At 37.9% G+C, this 17,379-nt stretch overlaps 6 non-coding genes across 6 annotated transcripts; 2 read left to right on the top strand and 4 right to left on the bottom strand.

The window, feature by feature from the left end:
* Positions 1-878: 878 nt before the first annotated feature.
* trnad-guc (transfer RNA aspartic acid (anticodon GUC)) lies at positions 879-950 on the bottom strand. The gene has a single exon. It is a non-coding gene; the product is annotated as a tRNA-Asp (tRNA).
* Positions 951-1,557: 607 nt separating this feature from the next.
* Positions 1,558-1,631, bottom strand: trnan-guu (transfer RNA asparagine (anticodon GUU)). The gene has a single exon. It is a non-coding gene; the product is annotated as a tRNA-Asn (tRNA).
* A 463-nt stretch (positions 1,632-2,094) lies between these two features.
* trnag-gcc (transfer RNA glycine (anticodon GCC)) lies at positions 2,095-2,165 on the bottom strand. The gene has a single exon. It is a non-coding gene; the product is annotated as a tRNA-Gly (tRNA).
* A 259-nt stretch (positions 2,166-2,424) lies between these two features.
* trnan-guu (transfer RNA asparagine (anticodon GUU)) lies at positions 2,425-2,498 on the bottom strand. Its single transcript has one exon. It is a non-coding gene; the product is annotated as a tRNA-Asn (tRNA).
* A 196-nt stretch (positions 2,499-2,694) lies between these two features.
* Positions 2,695-2,767, top strand: trnak-cuu (transfer RNA lysine (anticodon CUU)). Its single transcript has one exon. It is a non-coding gene; the product is annotated as a tRNA-Lys (tRNA).
* A 3,087-nt stretch (positions 2,768-5,854) lies between these two features.
* Positions 5,855-5,926, top strand: trnag-ucc (transfer RNA glycine (anticodon UCC)). Its single transcript has one exon. It is a non-coding gene; the product is annotated as a tRNA-Gly (tRNA).
* Positions 5,927-17,379: the final 11,453 nt, after the last annotated feature.

The raw sequence follows: 17,379 nt of genomic DNA, 5'->3' as shown, positions 1-17,379 counted from the left end.
ACAGCAAGTTTCTTCCGGTTAGTTTATAAAGGTCTAAAAAGATACTTTTCAGTTACTCAAGGTTGTGACTACTTGTAACACAGTTCTCGGTAAGCAATCAGCATGTCCTTTGTTCATTTGTGACCAACAGGAAGACCAAATGTAAAAGAGGAGAGCATGTAAAACAGAGTGTGTCAACACGTCCTCCACAGCCCTAGCAGAGACTTAGCAAATGGTCCAGGAGCCCAAACTGCTGGAACACCTCCCAAGGGACATGGTTGAATTGCCCATGGGCAAGCTCTCATGAGCCAACAAGTTCTAAGTGGGAGATATAGAGCTGGTCCAGAGTTCCACAGCTATGACTAAAACCACACTGCTAATCCTGAATCCATAGTTAGTTATAGATTAAATTAAACTCTCCAGTGCCCTAAATAAGAATGCATCAAGAAAGCTGAGGAATGTCATTATGCTGTAGTTGGAAGAGACCTTATGGCCCAGAGTCGCCCACGAATTGTTGCACAGTCCCACAATATCCAAATACTTACAGTACTCAGGATTAACAGAGCCTCTTCACCACAAAAGAACGTGGTCCACTCAAACTCCATGTTCACAGCCTCCCCTGGGATCTGGTCCCCATGGCAAAATTACTTGAGTCTATCAGATCCTACAATACTTCAGACAGCTAACTATCTAACAAAGCCTCTCCACTACAAAAAAGAACATTGTCCACTTAGATTCTATGCGCACAGCCTCCCCTCAAATCTGGTTCCAATGACATTACTCTTGCATAAATCTGATCTTTCTAGTTTCCTCAAGTGATAACCACAAGACTGCTTTGCCCCACTCTTTAAAAAACTGCTTTTATCTTGTCTCGCTATACAAGACAAGAAAAGACTTATCTCCCCGTCGGGGAATCGAACCCCGGTCTCCCGCGTGACAGGCGGGGATACTCACCACTATACTAACGAGGAGTCAGTGGTGTCAGTTTGATACACATTCTAAAAAGACAGAAAGCACGGACATTTTACGTTACTGCTTTTATAAATACCTCAAAGAACTTGGATATTCATGAATTCAATCCACATTATCACTATGTTTGGGATAGCTTTTGAATTTAAGAAGTTTTCCATACTTGCAATGTTATTTAACACAAAGAAATCTCAACAAGTACAATCCTGTCTTCTACAACCATATTTTACAGATGTGTACATGCATCACTAAGTCTTCTTAAATGTCTTCTGCATATGTATTTCAGCTATTTTGGCTCTGTACAGGAGACAGCACCATGTTCCCCAACCCTGCCTGAGCGGAACGACTGGGGGAAGGGTAGCACAAAGCTCCTATGACAGAGGAAACCACATTCTTTGAAATGACACCAGCCAGGCACTTTTCGAATCATGCAAGGTAGTATTTTCGTTTACTTAGCTCTGGAGAGCTGCAAGTAGCTTGTCTCCTCTTGACACCTTTACCAATTCAGTTATCTCTGTTTCTTAAGTGCAAATAAGCTTTTAAAATGTGCACCATGCAAACAATATAGTGAATCTATAACCAGCAAATAAGAAATTCATAAAACTATAGCGTCCCTGGGTGGGCTCGAACCACCAACCTTTCGGTTAACAGCCGAACGCGCTAACCGATTGCGCCACAGAGACAACGAGTGACACCAATGGAAAAAAACAATATACAAATTGCAGTACACACATTACACTGAATTTATATTTTTAATGCAGTGTATGCGTACATACTGTTAGAAATATGAGATGCCAATGGAACATGAAGGGTGTTCTTACATATAGCTCAGAGCACAAGAGGATGATTGTATCCATATGCATCAGATGAATGGATTGCATATGAAAAGCATATGGAAGTGTATGACTCCTCTGTGTAGCTCAGTATTTTAATATGTATTGTCCCTGACAAATATACAAATAAACACTGACATCCTGTTAAGAGCCACTGCACACACTGACCCACTGCCATCACCAAGGGCCAGGGAGAGCAAGAGATTTAAGCTTAAAATGTTGCTGAAATGAGCAAACAGATATCCAATATTCAAAGGAAAAAACATTAGATGTAAAGTACACAACATAAGATTGCTCCTGGTGGAAAAAACCCTGCATTGGCCGGGAATCGAACCCGGGCCTCCCGCGTGGCAGGCGAGAATTCTACCACTGAACCACCAATGCATAAAATGCATTCGTCGAGAATCTTATTTTAATCCAAGGCAGGCTGTCAATTCACAGGGTAAGACTTAACTGCACCACTGCACATCACTTAATGAATAACTCATGAGAGCTCTTGCAGTTGTCACTTGCAATCCCAGCATGCATTTCCAAATCCCATACTCAATTTTAACAGATTTACAAAGAAGATCTATCTTTAAAAACGTATTTATATTATGAACATCTTATATTAATAAAAGTCAAGTGACATAAAACGGACTCCCGTCCCTGGGTGGGCTCGAACCACCAACCTTTCGGTTAACAGCCGAACGCGCTAACCGATTGCGCCACAGAGACATGTAATGTTAATTTTGATGTAGCAGACAATAAGACAGTTGTTGAACTGAGGTATTTTATTAACAATACATACCTCATACCTTTCATTTCATTTAATTTTTTTTCCCAACATGAGTAGGTTGTGCACCTCACCTGCTTTGTGCCCATGATGCCAAACAAATGACATAATGGCACCTCTAAACCTGGTCTGCTCATTGCCCGGCTAGCTCAGTCGGTAGAGCATGAGACTCTTAATCTCAGGGTCGTGGGTTCGAGCCCCACGTTGGGCGCTATGATTTTTACCCTCACTTCTACAGATATACTGATATACACTATATACTTTACTGATCTCGCAAGGAATCCAGGTTTAGTTGCAGCTGCATCTCTATCGCTTTTATTTGCAGAAAAAAGGAAAAATTTGTCCTACTTACCCAATATAGCAAAGAATGTCTGGAGAATTTAGCAACATAAATTTATTCACAAAATTAAAAATCCTCCTTTACTACTACCACTGTTTCATTATTCATAAACTGTGGCCAGTGCTAGTGAAGTTAAAAAGAACTACAGCGCAGCACAATTACTCATGTACACATGCACGACTTAACTATACAAGCCTTGTGAGGTATGCTTAAGAAATAAAACTGGCTACAAATGAAAGAAATCCTAAACACCTTGTATGCTGTGGCGGGAATCTATTAAAAACTCAGGCAAGATCGAAGTTCCAAGTTCCGCACATGCAACTGCAGGGTCTCAAGCCATTCAAGGGTAGCAGAAATGACATCATACAGGAAGAAAAAAAACAACACTTCTTTAAGATGTTAATCTGCCATGCATAGCTCTATCAGCCGTTGAAATGTGCTTGGGGCATTTGTAACTCACTGCAGCATTCTATTCCACTCACTCTAAGAGTTATGTCAAAAGCAGTTTTAGCTTTATCCTCCTCAGCTGTTTCAATCTAGAAGTCAGACTTTGGGTCCAGGCCAGAGAACCACTTAAAACCTGTGAGTGCAGAGGGTTCACGGTTAGGGAGCATATATACATCATTATATTAAAATTCCTATAGTAAATACATGGCCTCACTTCACTATTCCACTTTCTCAACTCCACAATTCAGGAGGAAAATTGTGACTCTGACTTCTTCATCACTCTGGCCTCAAGCAGGTCCCGTAAATGTTTGCAGATGGCCTTCAGATCTCAGATACGGATATATTTAGCTCAGTGTTTTAGGGAGGTCTGGTTATGGAACTTGCTGGTGTGTTTTACTCTACTTGTGCAGTCAAAATCCATCTAATGGTGGGAAGCCTTCAATAGCATCAAGTTTGGTCCCCATGCTCTCCTTACATTTAAGCAGAATTAGTGAGTCTCAAGAGTTAAACTAGAGAGTGATCTTGCTTGAATCTGAGGTGGATACTTGATGCAACAGAATGGTGGGCAATCCTCCAAATTGTGTAAAAATAGGCAACAATTAAACAAACAGATCTTGATCTGTCCCATTTTTCATGACAAGGAGTTTGTAAGGTGAGTGTTACAGGACACATGCCTGCGGATAGCGTTGGGGCTGGGTACTCACTGATGAGACCCACTGTTCTGATGAAGGGGTGTAGAGTCTACAGGGGGTGCTAAGTCAACAGCCTAGGGTGTTCTGCTGCCACTTGCACTGGTGGACCCCCTTGATATCAAGCACTGTGTTCATTACGGTTAAACTGTGACTAGCACAGAAGTCCAATAACAGACTACTTGGATTCAAATCAAGAAGGCCATTTCTTAGTCACCCCTCTCCAGGTTTCACTGTCATTGCCCACATGTGCTTTGGAGTCCCCCAGTAAAACAATGGAGTGCACTGTACAGTACTCCTACCCAATACTTGAAGAAAATAGTACTCTGCGTGGTTGTGCAGCCCATAAGTTAACATAGCTGTGACAGACCTGTCTCCAATCTAAAGGCAGAAGAATGTGAGCCTCTCATTCACCAGGGTGAACTCCAACATGTGGTAGCTGAGCTGTGGGGCAATGAACAGTGCCACACCAGTTTGCCACAGGTCTAAGAGTCTCACCCTTCTAAGGCAGTTGGATTCCAGAGTTCAAACTGTGCGTGGAGGTGAGACCAATTGTATCTAGTTGATAGCACTCAACCTCACACACAATCTCAAGCTCTTTCCCCTCAGCAAGGTGACACTCCATGTCTCCAGAATCAGTTCCCATGGCCAGAGATCCAGTTGTCGAGGCCCCCGCCTTCAGCTGCCACTCAGCTCTCTCTGCACTAGCCCCATTTGGATCCATCTTTCGGATGGTGGGTCAGCAGCAGGACGGCCCCATGTTGCTCCTTCAGGCTGTGCTTGGCTGGGCCTCATGATGGGAGAAAGCCCATCCAGCAAATACTCAATGTCAAGCATCCAACCTAGGCCTAGCTTCAGAGTGGGGCCCCAATAACGCCAATCCAGGCGGCGTAATTGACCTTGGCAATCGGGATTTAATATTAGTACAATTCAATAACTTTAAAAAAAATACATGTTTTAACCAGTAAATAGCACAACTCACTTTAACAAGTCACCACTGCTACATATATTTATCACACAAATGTTAGTACTACTTTATAACTACCTAAAATCTCCAGGTTTAATTTTAAATGTCAATTTTGTATCCTCTTAAATCTAGATGTTTAATATAATGCATTGAGCATTAACAGGCAAATGGAATAGCACAGTTTCCTAAATACGTTCATTATCTATAGCCCTACTCCAATCCTACACTAGGCTGAACAATTAAGAATAACAGCAGTTATAACAGTTCTAAAAGTTAGGCTGAAAAAATAAAACTAGCTACTTTGGGTAGGGAAAAAAAAGTCCTACTTACCTATATAAATGAACTTATGAGTCTTCAGGTCATATGCATAAGCCATATAAACGAATAAACATATAACCTTGCCCCCTGGCATTTTGGAAGTGAATTACTTCGTGGCGAATAGACCTCAATGCCATCCATAAATCAAAAATGATGGCAAAAAGGTGACGGCAGCAGTGCACAACTGTAGTACTTCATAAATATTTGTTTTTAACATTGTGTTAAGCATAGATTCTATGTCAACTTAATCTAGCCATTTCACCTGGATACATTGTGCATGAACATGGAAATGGAATAGCATAAGACATATTGTCTATATTCACACATCTGTAAGCCCCAATCCTACCCAATGCTGAGCAGAAAAGGCTAATAGTAGCAGTTACAGGAGTTCAAGGAGTTGGGTCAGATAAGTCCTGCTTACCTTTAACAGCATATTACATTAACCTTATGTCTAATGCATACAATTGTAATGTCATTAGCTTTAAGACTTTCACACTGGGAGACTACATAAACCTTCCGACAAAGGCACCAGCACAAGCGTTGGTGGTATAGTGGTTAGCATAGCTGCCTTCCAAGCAGTTGACCCGGGTTCGATTCCCGGCCAACGCAGCTGTTTTTTTTTTTTTGTCTTTCTAATCATCTTACACACTCAATTACTAATGACATTTCTATTAGAGCCCGACCGATATGGATTTTGCTGTGGCCGATATGAAACCGATATAATGGGAGTCGGAGCTGCTGATAGCCAATATACTCGCCGATATATTTAGTGATGTAAAAATTCACTGTAAATGTTGAATTATTTAAAAAAACTTAGGTTTGGCTCTGGTGGATTTTAAATTGGGTTTATTTAGGCAACATTTATTGTTATTCTGACTCTTTACATCATATTTACAGACAGTAGGTTGGCTTAATGGCATTTTTGCATCACATTCTAGACACTAGTGATGGGTATTCCAGTTCTTTTTAGAGAACCGGCTCTTTTGGCTTGGCTCACTAAAAGCTGCTGGTTCTTTTGGCTCTTAGGTGGCTCTTCAGATTGTTTTGTTGCAAGTAGGTCTAAAGCACGTCTAAAGCAGGACTGAATCAGGACTGAACCAGGTCTAAACCAGGACTGAAAAAGGACTAAAACAGATCTAGACCATGTGTAAAACAGGACTAAACCAAAACCGAACCAGGACTGTGTCGGGACTCGGTCTGTATCTCGTGCCCAAGATTAATCCTGGTTTACTAATTTTATGCTAAACTACAGTCAAATATGTTTGTTTTTTTTAAATCCTATGTACACGCAAATTTCTCAAAGTTTCGTTTTCAGCTGCTGCCACTGTCAAACTACCACAAGTCTGCATGCGGCATGAAGAGAAAAAAAGTGAGAGAAAGAAAACACAGCTCCTAATAAGGATCAGGCTCCCGTCGTTCGCTTCAAAGAGCTGACTTTAAGAGCCATTTTGTTCACGACCTACCCATAACTAATCAAGAAACTAACTCTATTAGCCTTTAGCCGTAAATACATGCGTGCCGTGGTAATTAATTATATGCGCAAATGTCATAATTCACACGTCTATTCACAGCTCATTTACATATCAATGCAGGTCCAGTAACAAATATACGGCCAATATAGTCACTTTACAATAGACCAATAGAAGAGAAAACAGTCTGTTTATGTGTGGGAGCTACAGCAGCTAATCACTAACCTAAGCTGGCTTCAAAGTCAATGTATTTCCAACACTCACCGCTCACACAGGCTCCTCCTCACATCACAAGTCTGCACTAATAAATGTCCTTTTAATCCAGACTCAAACCGATTGTCCGTAAAAAGAATACAATCTCAGTGTTTGGATCTGTGTCTGCGGGTATAAACAAACACACGTGAGTGACACGACTCTGTGGTGTGTTCAGGGACAGTATGGACACACACACACAGACAAATGACTCCGCTGATAAATACTGATGTGGAGCCACGTATTAGGATATTTATCTGTCTGTAAATTGGATTAAATGAACAGAATATAGAGAGTACAAAATTTTTAACGACGTATCACATGCCCAGCTGAAATATCGGCCCCTATCAGCCCGATATGCCTCTAGGTGCCCATATCGGCCGGGCTTTAATTTCTATTACTAATCAATAAATGGCTAATTTAGGGTGCCTCAGCCTTACAACTACTTAAAACCCAAGCTGCTCAAACTTAAGTACTTTTTGGAGTAACAGTTTAGCCAAGTGCACATCTAATGAAATCCTGGACAGATACACCAAAAGATAAAAGCTTTACAGCTCATTGCCTAGATAGCTGTAGATAGTAGACCCCGACCGATATATCGGTTGGCTGATATTATCGGCAGATATGGGCACCTTGTGGCATATCGGCAGATAGGGGCCGATATTTCATGTGGGCATGTTGCACCTCGTTATAAATCTTAGCCTCTCTACATTATGTTCATTTAATCCAATTTACAGACAGATAAATGTCCTAATATGTGGCTCCACATCAGTATTTATCTGCGGAGTCATTTGTCTGTGTGTGTGTCCGTACTGTCCCTGAACACACCCCCAGTCACGTCACTTCACTCACATGTTCTTGTTTACACCCGCAGACATAGATCCATGTGCACAACATTGAGATTATATTCTTTTTACGGACAATCGGTTTAAGTCTGGATTAAAAGAACATTTATTAGTGCAGACTTGTGATGTGAGGAGGAGCCTGTGTGAGCGGTGAGTGTTGGAAATACATTGACTTTGAAGCCAGTTTAGGTTAGCGATTAGCTGCTGTAGCTCCCACACATAAACAGACTGTTTTCTCTTCTATTGGTCTATTATAAAGTGACTATATTGGCCGTGTATTTGTTACTGGACCTGTATTGATATGTAAATGAGCTGTGAATAGACGTGTGAATGATCCACATTTATGCATATAATTAATTACTGCGGCGCGCAGCATTTACGGCTAAAGGCTAATAGCGGTAGCTTACTTTAGAAGCTAGTAGTGATGGCTCGGTCGCGAACGAAGCGGGTCTTAGATTTGGCTCTTTGAAGCGAACGACGGGAGCCTGCTTCTTATTGGGAGTCTTGTTTTCTCATATTCTCACTTTTTCTCTTCACGCCGCGTGCAGACTCGTGGTAGTTTGACAGCGGCAGCGGCTCAAAATTAAACTTTCAGAAATCTGCGTGTGAATAGGACAGAAAAAACATGCATATTTGGCTGTAGTTCAGGATAAAATGAATAAAAGAGGACTAATCTTGAGCTCGAGAGAGGGAGAGAGATAGAGACCAAGTCTCGACACTCAGTCCTGGTTCAGTTCTGGTTTAGTCCTGTTTTACACATGTTTTAGATCTGTTTTAGTCCTGGTTTAGTTCTTTTTCAGTCCTGGTTTGGACCTGCTTTAGTCCTGCTACCCATCACTAGTAGCTAGAATGTTATCTACTGTCTGTAAATATGACACAAAGAGGCAGAAGAACAATAAATGTTGCTTAAATAAACCCAATTTAAAATCCACTAGAGCCAAACCTAAGTTTTTTATACAATTCAAGATTTACAGTGAATTTTTACATCACTAAATATATCAGTGATTATATCGGCTATAGGCAGCTCCAATTCTCATTATATCGGTTTCATATCGGCCACAACAAAATCCATATCGGTCGGGCTCTAGTAGATAGATTACTCAAACCCAAATCGCGAAGTAATACACAAGCATACATAAACGCATTGTGAACTATTAGCACAGGGTTAAATGCTATGTTTCCAAGAGCAAAAGCATAGCGATTAACACAATAAAATTGTAGATACAGTTGAACTCACCTTTTTCTTTGTTCTTGGTGTTTGGGGCTGTGGTTTCAAACGTATAGTCCTATAAAGACAGCAAGGGTGTCATCATTCAGTATATTGAGGGCTTTACATAAGTTAATAGACAAAAAAAGACATTAACAGGCAGAGTCCCTAATCATAAAGACATGGAAGATTAATACAATAAAGAAAATCTAGTCATTAAATCAGCTTGCACGAAATTAATTTAAGAGATGTCTGTAAAACTTAAATCATCCCACAACGTGTATAGCTCCATATGAAGTAATAGTCCTTGAAGTAATAGTATTTAAGGTGATAGTAATGGTAGTATTTAAAAAGATAGTAGAAGCAGTAGTAGAAGCAGTATGTGTCGCAGTAGTATTTGAAATAATAGTAGCAGCATTTAAGTAATGTTTGAAATAGTAGTATTTGAAGTACTTGAAACAGTAGCAGTAATATTTGAAGAATTTGAAACCATAGTAGTAGTAGTAGTTGTAGTAGTATTTGAAACAATAGCAGTAGTACTTGAGCTAATATAAGTAGTATTTGAGATTATAGTAGTAGTGGTGTTTGAAATAGTTGTAGTATATCTAGTAGTAGTAGAAGTAGCAGTCTTTCAATAGTACTATTTCAAGTAGCAGCAGTAACAGTTTTTCAAATAATATTTTTAGTAATATTAAAAGTATTTGAAGTAACAGTAGTTAATACTACTTGTATTACTAGCAGTATTTTTATTTATAATATAATCACTTTGGGGACTACATATTCACGAAAATTAAACTTAAAACAATTTAAACTGCTTACAAAAATTAGCCAGTAGTATTTGAAATAGTAGTAGTAGTAGTAGTTATTTTAGTAGTAGCAGTACTTGAAGTAGCTATAGTAGTAGCGGTATTTGAAGTAATCGCCTTCTAAGTAGCAATATTTGAAGTTGTAGAAGTACAAATATTCAAAGTAATGTTATTGGTATTTGAAGTAGGAGTAATAGCAGTATTTGAAATGGTAGTAATTGTGTTTGAAGTAGAAGTAGTAGCAGCAGTATTTGGAGTAGTAGTAGTAGTACTTGATACTAGAGCCCGACCGATATAGATTTTGTTGTGGCCGATATGAAACTGATATAATGGGAGTTGAGGCTGCCGATAGCCGATATAATCGCCGATATATTTAGTGATGTAAAAATTCACTGTAAATCTTGAATTGATTAAAAAAACTTAGGTTTGGCTCTAGTGAATTCTAAATTAGGTTTATTTAGGCAACATTTATTGTTATTTTGACCCCTCACATCATATTTACATACAGTAGATTGGCCTAATGGCATTTTTGCATCATATTCTAGCTACTGTTACTGTCACTGCTAGTGATGGGTATTCCAGTTTTTTAGTTTTTTTTTGGAGAACCGGCTCGGCTCACTAAAGCAGCTGGCTCTTTCGGCTCCCAAGCGACTCTTGAGATTGACTAAACCAGAACTGAACCAGGACTGAATGTCGGGACTCGGTTTCTATCTTTCTCCTGCACTCGAGCCCAAGATTAGTCCTGGTTTATTCATTTTATGCTGAACTGCAGCCAAATATGCACTTTTTTTATCATATGCACACGCAGATTTCTGAAAGTTTCGTTTTCAGCTGCTGCTGTCAAACTACTACCGGTCTACATGCGGCATGAAGAGAAAAAGTGAGAAAAAGAGAAAACACGGCTCCCAATAAGAAACATGCTCCCGTTGTTCGCTTCAAAGAGCCGGATCTAAGAGCCGCTTCGATCGCGACCGACCCATAACTCCTAGCTAGTAAACTATCGCTATTAGCCTTTAGCCGTAAAAACGTGCGCGCCGCGGTAATTAATTATATGCATAAAGTGGATCATTCACACGTCTATTCACAGCTCATTTACATATCAATACTGGTCCAGTAACAAATATACGGCCAATATAGTCACTTTACAATAGACCAATAGAAAACAGCCTGTTTATGTGTGGGAGCTACAGCAGCTAATTGCTAACAAAACCTAAACTAGCTTCAAAGTCGATGTATTTCCAACACTCACCGCTCACACAGGCTCCTCCTCACATCACAAGTCTGCACTAATAAATGTCCTTTTAATCCAGACTCAAACCAATTGTTCGAAAAAGAATATAATCTCAGTGTTGCGCATCGCTGCGGGTGTAAACAAACACACGCGACTGAAGTGACGTCACTCTGGTGGTGTGTTCAGGGACAGTATGGACACAGACACAGACAAATTACACCGTAGATAAATACTGATGCGGAGCCACATATTAGGACATTTATCTGTCTGTAAATTGGATTAAATGAACATAATGTAGAGAGTCTAAGCTTTATAACGAGATATAACATGCCCACGTGAAATATCGGCCCATATCAGCAAGCATATCGGCCGATAGCCGATATGTCTCCAAGTGCCCATATTGGCTGATAATATCGGCCAGCCGATATATCGGTCGGGCTCTACTTGATACAGTACTAGTATTTGTAGTAATAGTAGTCCTCATAGTAGTGGTAGAAGTATTTGGAGTGGAATTAGTAGTTTTTAAATTTGTAGTAGTAGCAGCAGCATTTGAAGAAGCAGTAGCAGCATTTAAAGTAGTAGTATTTGACGTAGCAGTATTTGAAACTAGAGCCCGACCGATATATCGGTTGGCCGATATTATAGGCCAATATGGGCACCTGGGGGCATATCGGCTATCTTTCACGTGGGCATGTGATGCGTCGTTAAAAATCTTAGACTCTCTACATTATGTTCATTTAATCCAATTTACAGACAGGTAAATGTCCTAAAATGTGGCACCACATCAGTATTTATCTGCAGAGTCATTTGTCTGTGTGTGTGTCCGTACTGTCCCTGAGCACACCACAGCGTCACGTCAGTCGTGTGTTTGTTTACACCGCAGACATAGATCCAAACATTGAGATTATATTCTTTTTACGGACAATCAGTTTGAGTCTGGATTAAAAGGACATTTATTAGTGCAGACTTGTGATGTGAGGAGGAGCCTGTGTGAGCGGTGAGTGTTGGAAATATGTCGACTTTGAAGCTAGTTTTGGTCACTTGTTATGGGTTAGCTGCTGTAGCTCCCGCACATCAACAGGCTGTTTTCTATTGGCCTATTGTAAAGTGACTGTATTGGCCATATATTTGTTACTGGACCTGCATTGATATGTAAATGAGCTGCGAATAGACGTGGGAATTATTACATTTGCACATATAATTAATTACCGCGGCGTGCATGTATTTACAGCTAAAGGCTAATAGCGCTAGTTTCTTTACTAGTTATGGGTCGGTCGCGAACGAAATGGCTCTTAAAGCTGGCTCTTTGAAGCGAACGACGGGAGCCTGATCCTTATTGGGAGCAGTGTTTTCTCTCTCTCACTTTTTTTCTCTTCACGCCGCGTGCAGGCTAGTTGGAGTTTGACAGCAGCAGCGGCTAAAAACGAAACTTTGAGAAATTTGCGTGTACATAGGATAAAAAAACGTGCATATTTGGCTGTAGTTTAGCATAAAATAAATAAACCAAGACTAATCTTGGGCACGAGATACAGACGGAGTCCCGACACTCAGTCCTGGTTCAATTTTGGTTTAGTCCTGTTTTACACGTGGTCTAGATCTGTTTTAGTCCTGGTTTAGTCCTTCTTCAGTCCTGGTTCAGTCCTGATTCAGTCCTGCTTTAGACGTGCTTTAGACCTGCTTGCAACAAAACAATCTGAAGAGCCACTTAAGAGCCAAAAGAACCAGCAGCTTTTATTGAGCCAAGCCAAAGAAGCCGGTTCTCTAAAAAGAACTGGAATACCCATCAATAGTGTCTAGAATGTGATGCAAAAATGCCATTAAGCCAACCTACTCTCTGTAAATATGATGTAAAGAGGCAGAATAACAATAAATGTTGCCTAAATAAACCCAATTTAGAATCCACTAGAGCCGAACCTAAGTTTTTTAAACAATTCAACATTTACAGTGAATTTTTACATCACTAAATATATCGGCGATTATATCGGCTATCGGCAGCTTCAACTCCCATTATATCGGTTTCATATCGGCCACAGCAAAATCCGTATTGGTCAGGCTCTATTCGAAAAGAAGTATTTCAATTAGTATTTCACATAGTATTAGGAGTATTTGAAATAATAGTAGTAGTACTACTTGAGGTAGTATTAGTAGCAGTATTTAAAGTAATATAGTATAGTAGTATTTTAAGTGGTAGTAACTGCAGCATTTGAAATTGTATTATTTTAAATAGTAGTAATGGTAGCAATAGTAGTAGAAGCATGTAACAGCATTGTAACAGCTTTGGAGACTAAATATTCACAAAAATTAAACTTAAAACCATTTTTACTACTTACAAAAAAATAGCCAGTAGAATTTGAAGTACTAGTAGGATTTGTGGTACTAGTATTACTATTAGTAGTAGTATTCAAAATGGCAGTAGTAATGTTTTTTGGAACAGTAGTATTTGAAACAGTAGTAGTATTTGAAACAGTATTATTTGAAATAGAAGTAGCAGTCGTAGCAACATTTGAAGTAGTAGTATTATTTGAAGCAGTAGTCATTGAAGTATTTTAAAACAGCAGTAGTACTAGTAACTGTGTAATGTAGTAAGTAATGGTGGTATTTGAAGTAATAATAGTAAGATTTAATAGAAGTATTTCTAGTAATGTTTCAAGTAGTAGTATAATTGTTGTAGTATAATTTGAAGTAATATTGAAATAGTAGTAGTAGTAGTAGTATTTGACGTACTATTATTTGAAGTAGTAGTAGTTGAAGTTGAGGTAGTAGTAGTAGTATTTGAAGTAATAATAGTACCATACACATATGATGTATAACACAAGTGCAGCCATTGGTTCTGATGGAAGCACTGCAAATGCATTACACATGAAGATGGCACCACCAAGTGGTGTTTAAAGGTACTACAGGAATTTTGCACACAGGTTAGTTAAGCATTTCAAACATAATGCTTGTTTTTTAATAATTTTAACATACGCCTAGTGAGATCTATTTTAATTAATGACATTTTACACACACGCACACGCACACGCACACACACACTTGAAAATTCTTGATGTAATATAATAGCTTTGGAGACTAGATATTCACAAAAATTTAACTTAAAACTGAAGTGGTAGTATTTGAAATAGTAGAAGAAATATTTTAAATAGTAGTAGCAGTACTTGAAGTAGTTATAGTAGTAGCAGTATTTGTAGTAGTATTTGAAGTAGTAGCATTTTAGGTAGCAGTATTTGAAGTTGTAGTAGTACAAATATTTGAAGTAATAGGACTGGTATTTGAAGTAGGAGTAGTAGGAGTATTTGAAATGGTAATAATAGTAGCATTTAAAGGAGTAGTATTTGAAGTATCATTAGTAGTATTTGATATAGTAGTAATAGTATTTTAAGTAGTAGCAGTATTTGAAAGATTAGAAGTAGTATTTGAAGTACTAGTAGCAGTGTTTGAAAAAAGTAGTAGTATTTGTAGTAATAATAGCAGTAGTAATATTTGGAGTAGTAGTATTAGAAGTGGAATTAGTATTTAAATTAGTAGGTAGTAGTAGTAGAAGCATTTGAAGAAGCAGTAGTATCTGAAGTAGTAGCAGTAGTAGCAGCGTTTGAAACAATAATAGTAGTAGCAGTATTTGAAGTAGTAATAGTAGCAGTATTTGAAGTACCAGTATTTGAAGAAGTAGTAGTTTTTGAAACAGTACTAGCAGTATTTTAAGTAGCATTTGAGACAGAAGTAGTAGTGTTTGAAGTATCAGTAGTGATATTTGAAGTAACAGTAGTAGTAATGGTGGTAGCAGTAGTTCAAGTACCAGTAAGAAGAAGAAGAAGAAGTAGTAGTAGCAGTATTTTAAGTAGTACAAGTGGTATTTGAGATAGCAGTAGAAGTAGTGTTTGAAGTAATAGTTGGGATATTTTAGACAGTAGTAGTATTTCAAGTATCAGCAGAGGTAATATTATTTGAAGTCTTATTCCGAGCATCTGAAATAGTAGTAGCTAGCGGAGTAGTAGCAGTATTTGTAGTAGTAATAGTGGTAGCAATATTTGAAGTAGTAGTATTTGAAGCGGTATTAGTAGTTTTTGAAATAGCAGTAGTAGCAGCACTATTTCAAGTTAGAGTATCTGATGTAGTACTAGAAATAGTAGTACTACTTCAAGTAGTAGAAGTAGTATTTGAAATAGTAGTTGTAGTAGGAGCAGCATTTAAAGTAGTAGTACTTGGAAGTAGTAGTATTTGAAGTATTTGAAACAGTAGTAATAGCAGTATTTGAAATAGTCTAAGTAGCATTTGAGATATTAGTACCTGCAGTACCTTTAAACACCACTTGATGGTGCCTTCTTCATATGTAATACATTTGCAGTGCTTCCATCAGAATCAATGGCCGTACTTAGGACAAACATCATCTATACATGTGGTTAAGTTGTACCTGTTCACTACACTGTATGGATTTACAAACACGTTTCCCCAGTTATGGTATTTATACATAATGACATCGTAATTAAAACTATTTGAAAGAGTAGTAGGTAGCAGTACTTCAAGAAGGAGTATTTTAAATAGCAGTGGTAGCAGTATTTGAACTAGTGGTATTTGAAGTGGTATTAGTAGTATTAAAAGAAGTAGCAGTAGCAACATATGAAGTAGTATTTGAAGTATTTAAACAGTAGTAGTATTAGTTTTTGAAATAGTAGTATTAGAAGTAGTAGTACTTAAAGTAGTAGTGTTTAAAATAATAGTAATGGTATATTAGTAATTTTTAAACAATAAACCATCTATAAACAGTAGTCAATCAAAAATAAGATGATCAGAAATTACCCTAAACCTTAAGAAAAGACTGTATTTTTTGTAGTAGTATTTTAAGTAGTGGTATTTGAAATATTTGAAATATTAGTAATAGTAGTAGCAACAATATTTGAAATAGTAGTCATAACAATAGTAGCATTTGATGTAGCAGCAGTATTTAAAGTAGTATTTGAAGTAGTACTAGAAGTAGTAATTAAAGTAGTATTAGTAATATTTGAAATAGTAGTAGTAGTATTTCAAATAGTAGTAGTAGTAGTAGTACTAGTAGTAGTAGCACTGTTTCAAGTAATATTAGTATCTGAAATAATAAAAGTAGTAGTAGTGTTTGAAGTAGTAGTAGTAGTAACAGTAGTAGCAGTAATTGAAGTAGTAGTATTTAAAGTGGTATTAGTAGTATTTGTAGTAGTAGTAGTGGTAGTGGTTGAAGTAGTAGCAATAGTAGTGTCCCAAATAGAAACAGCTGCCTACATAAGGAGCAGGAGTAAGCAGAGATCAAAGTTCTGTAAATCAGTCAGTCCTGCCCAAAAATTAGCATAAACTGGCAAGAAAAGTGCATAAGAATAAATGTGGAAATACATGCGTGAAAACATAAATGTGGATATAACTATAACAAATAACAAATAAATAATGTTCGCATGAATAAACGAGGGAAGAAAAATATTAAAATAATTAAAAAATGCAAATTAATAAAAGAAAAAAATAAAACACTTAGAAATAAACACACGTAAAATTTAATGATGCGAAATTATATATAATATATATAATGTATTCATTTACACATTGTGTGTATATATATATATATATATATATATCATTTACACATTTACATTTTTTCACAATTGAATATAATACTTTCTAGCATTTATTCCGCTATTTATTTATTTGTAATTATGTCATTTTTGGTTCTCCATATGAATGTAGCTAAATAACATGCAAAGATAAACCATTGCAACACTATAAAGTTCACTGTTTAAAAGTCATGGAGCTCCTGTGCGCGCGCAGTGAATCTACGACAAAGTCTGTCACGTCATAGCTCCACACTAGCTAGCTGACCTAGCCTTGGAGCACGTGCTTTTTGCCTTTAGGTCAACTGGCGCTGAAGGCCCCATATTTGCAATAATATGAAAATGTCATCAGTCGGCTTCATTAAAGTCGTTTTGAACATCTGTTAAAACTGTTCATGTATTTAGGAAGGGTGCGGATAGTATACAGTAACATAAATAAACGTGGTTGCCAGAATACAAATATTAATGCATTAATTACATCGCACTCAAGGTCAGACCTGTTAGCATCAACTTAGCGCATCCGCCATCTTCAAACGCTATTTTCATCCTTTTAGTATCTTTTCAATCCACACGTTAAACTCATCTACTTTAACATTAAATGAATACACCACATGTAGGACTTTGTTTAAGATAAAAATTTGCAATTATACAACAAAAGTGAAGGGCTCCAATGCCGTAACACCAG

The sequence above is a fragment of the Boleophthalmus pectinirostris genome, unplaced genomic scaffold (assembly GCF_026225935.1).
Source record: "Boleophthalmus pectinirostris isolate CB_2022bp ecotype Guang Dong unplaced genomic scaffold, ASM2622593v1 HiC_scaffold_16, whole genome shotgun sequence".
In the NCBI taxonomy this organism is placed as follows: Eukaryota; Metazoa; Chordata; class Actinopteri; order Gobiiformes; family Gobiidae; genus Boleophthalmus; species Boleophthalmus pectinirostris.
This window is presented reverse-complemented; position numbering and strand designations above follow the sequence as displayed.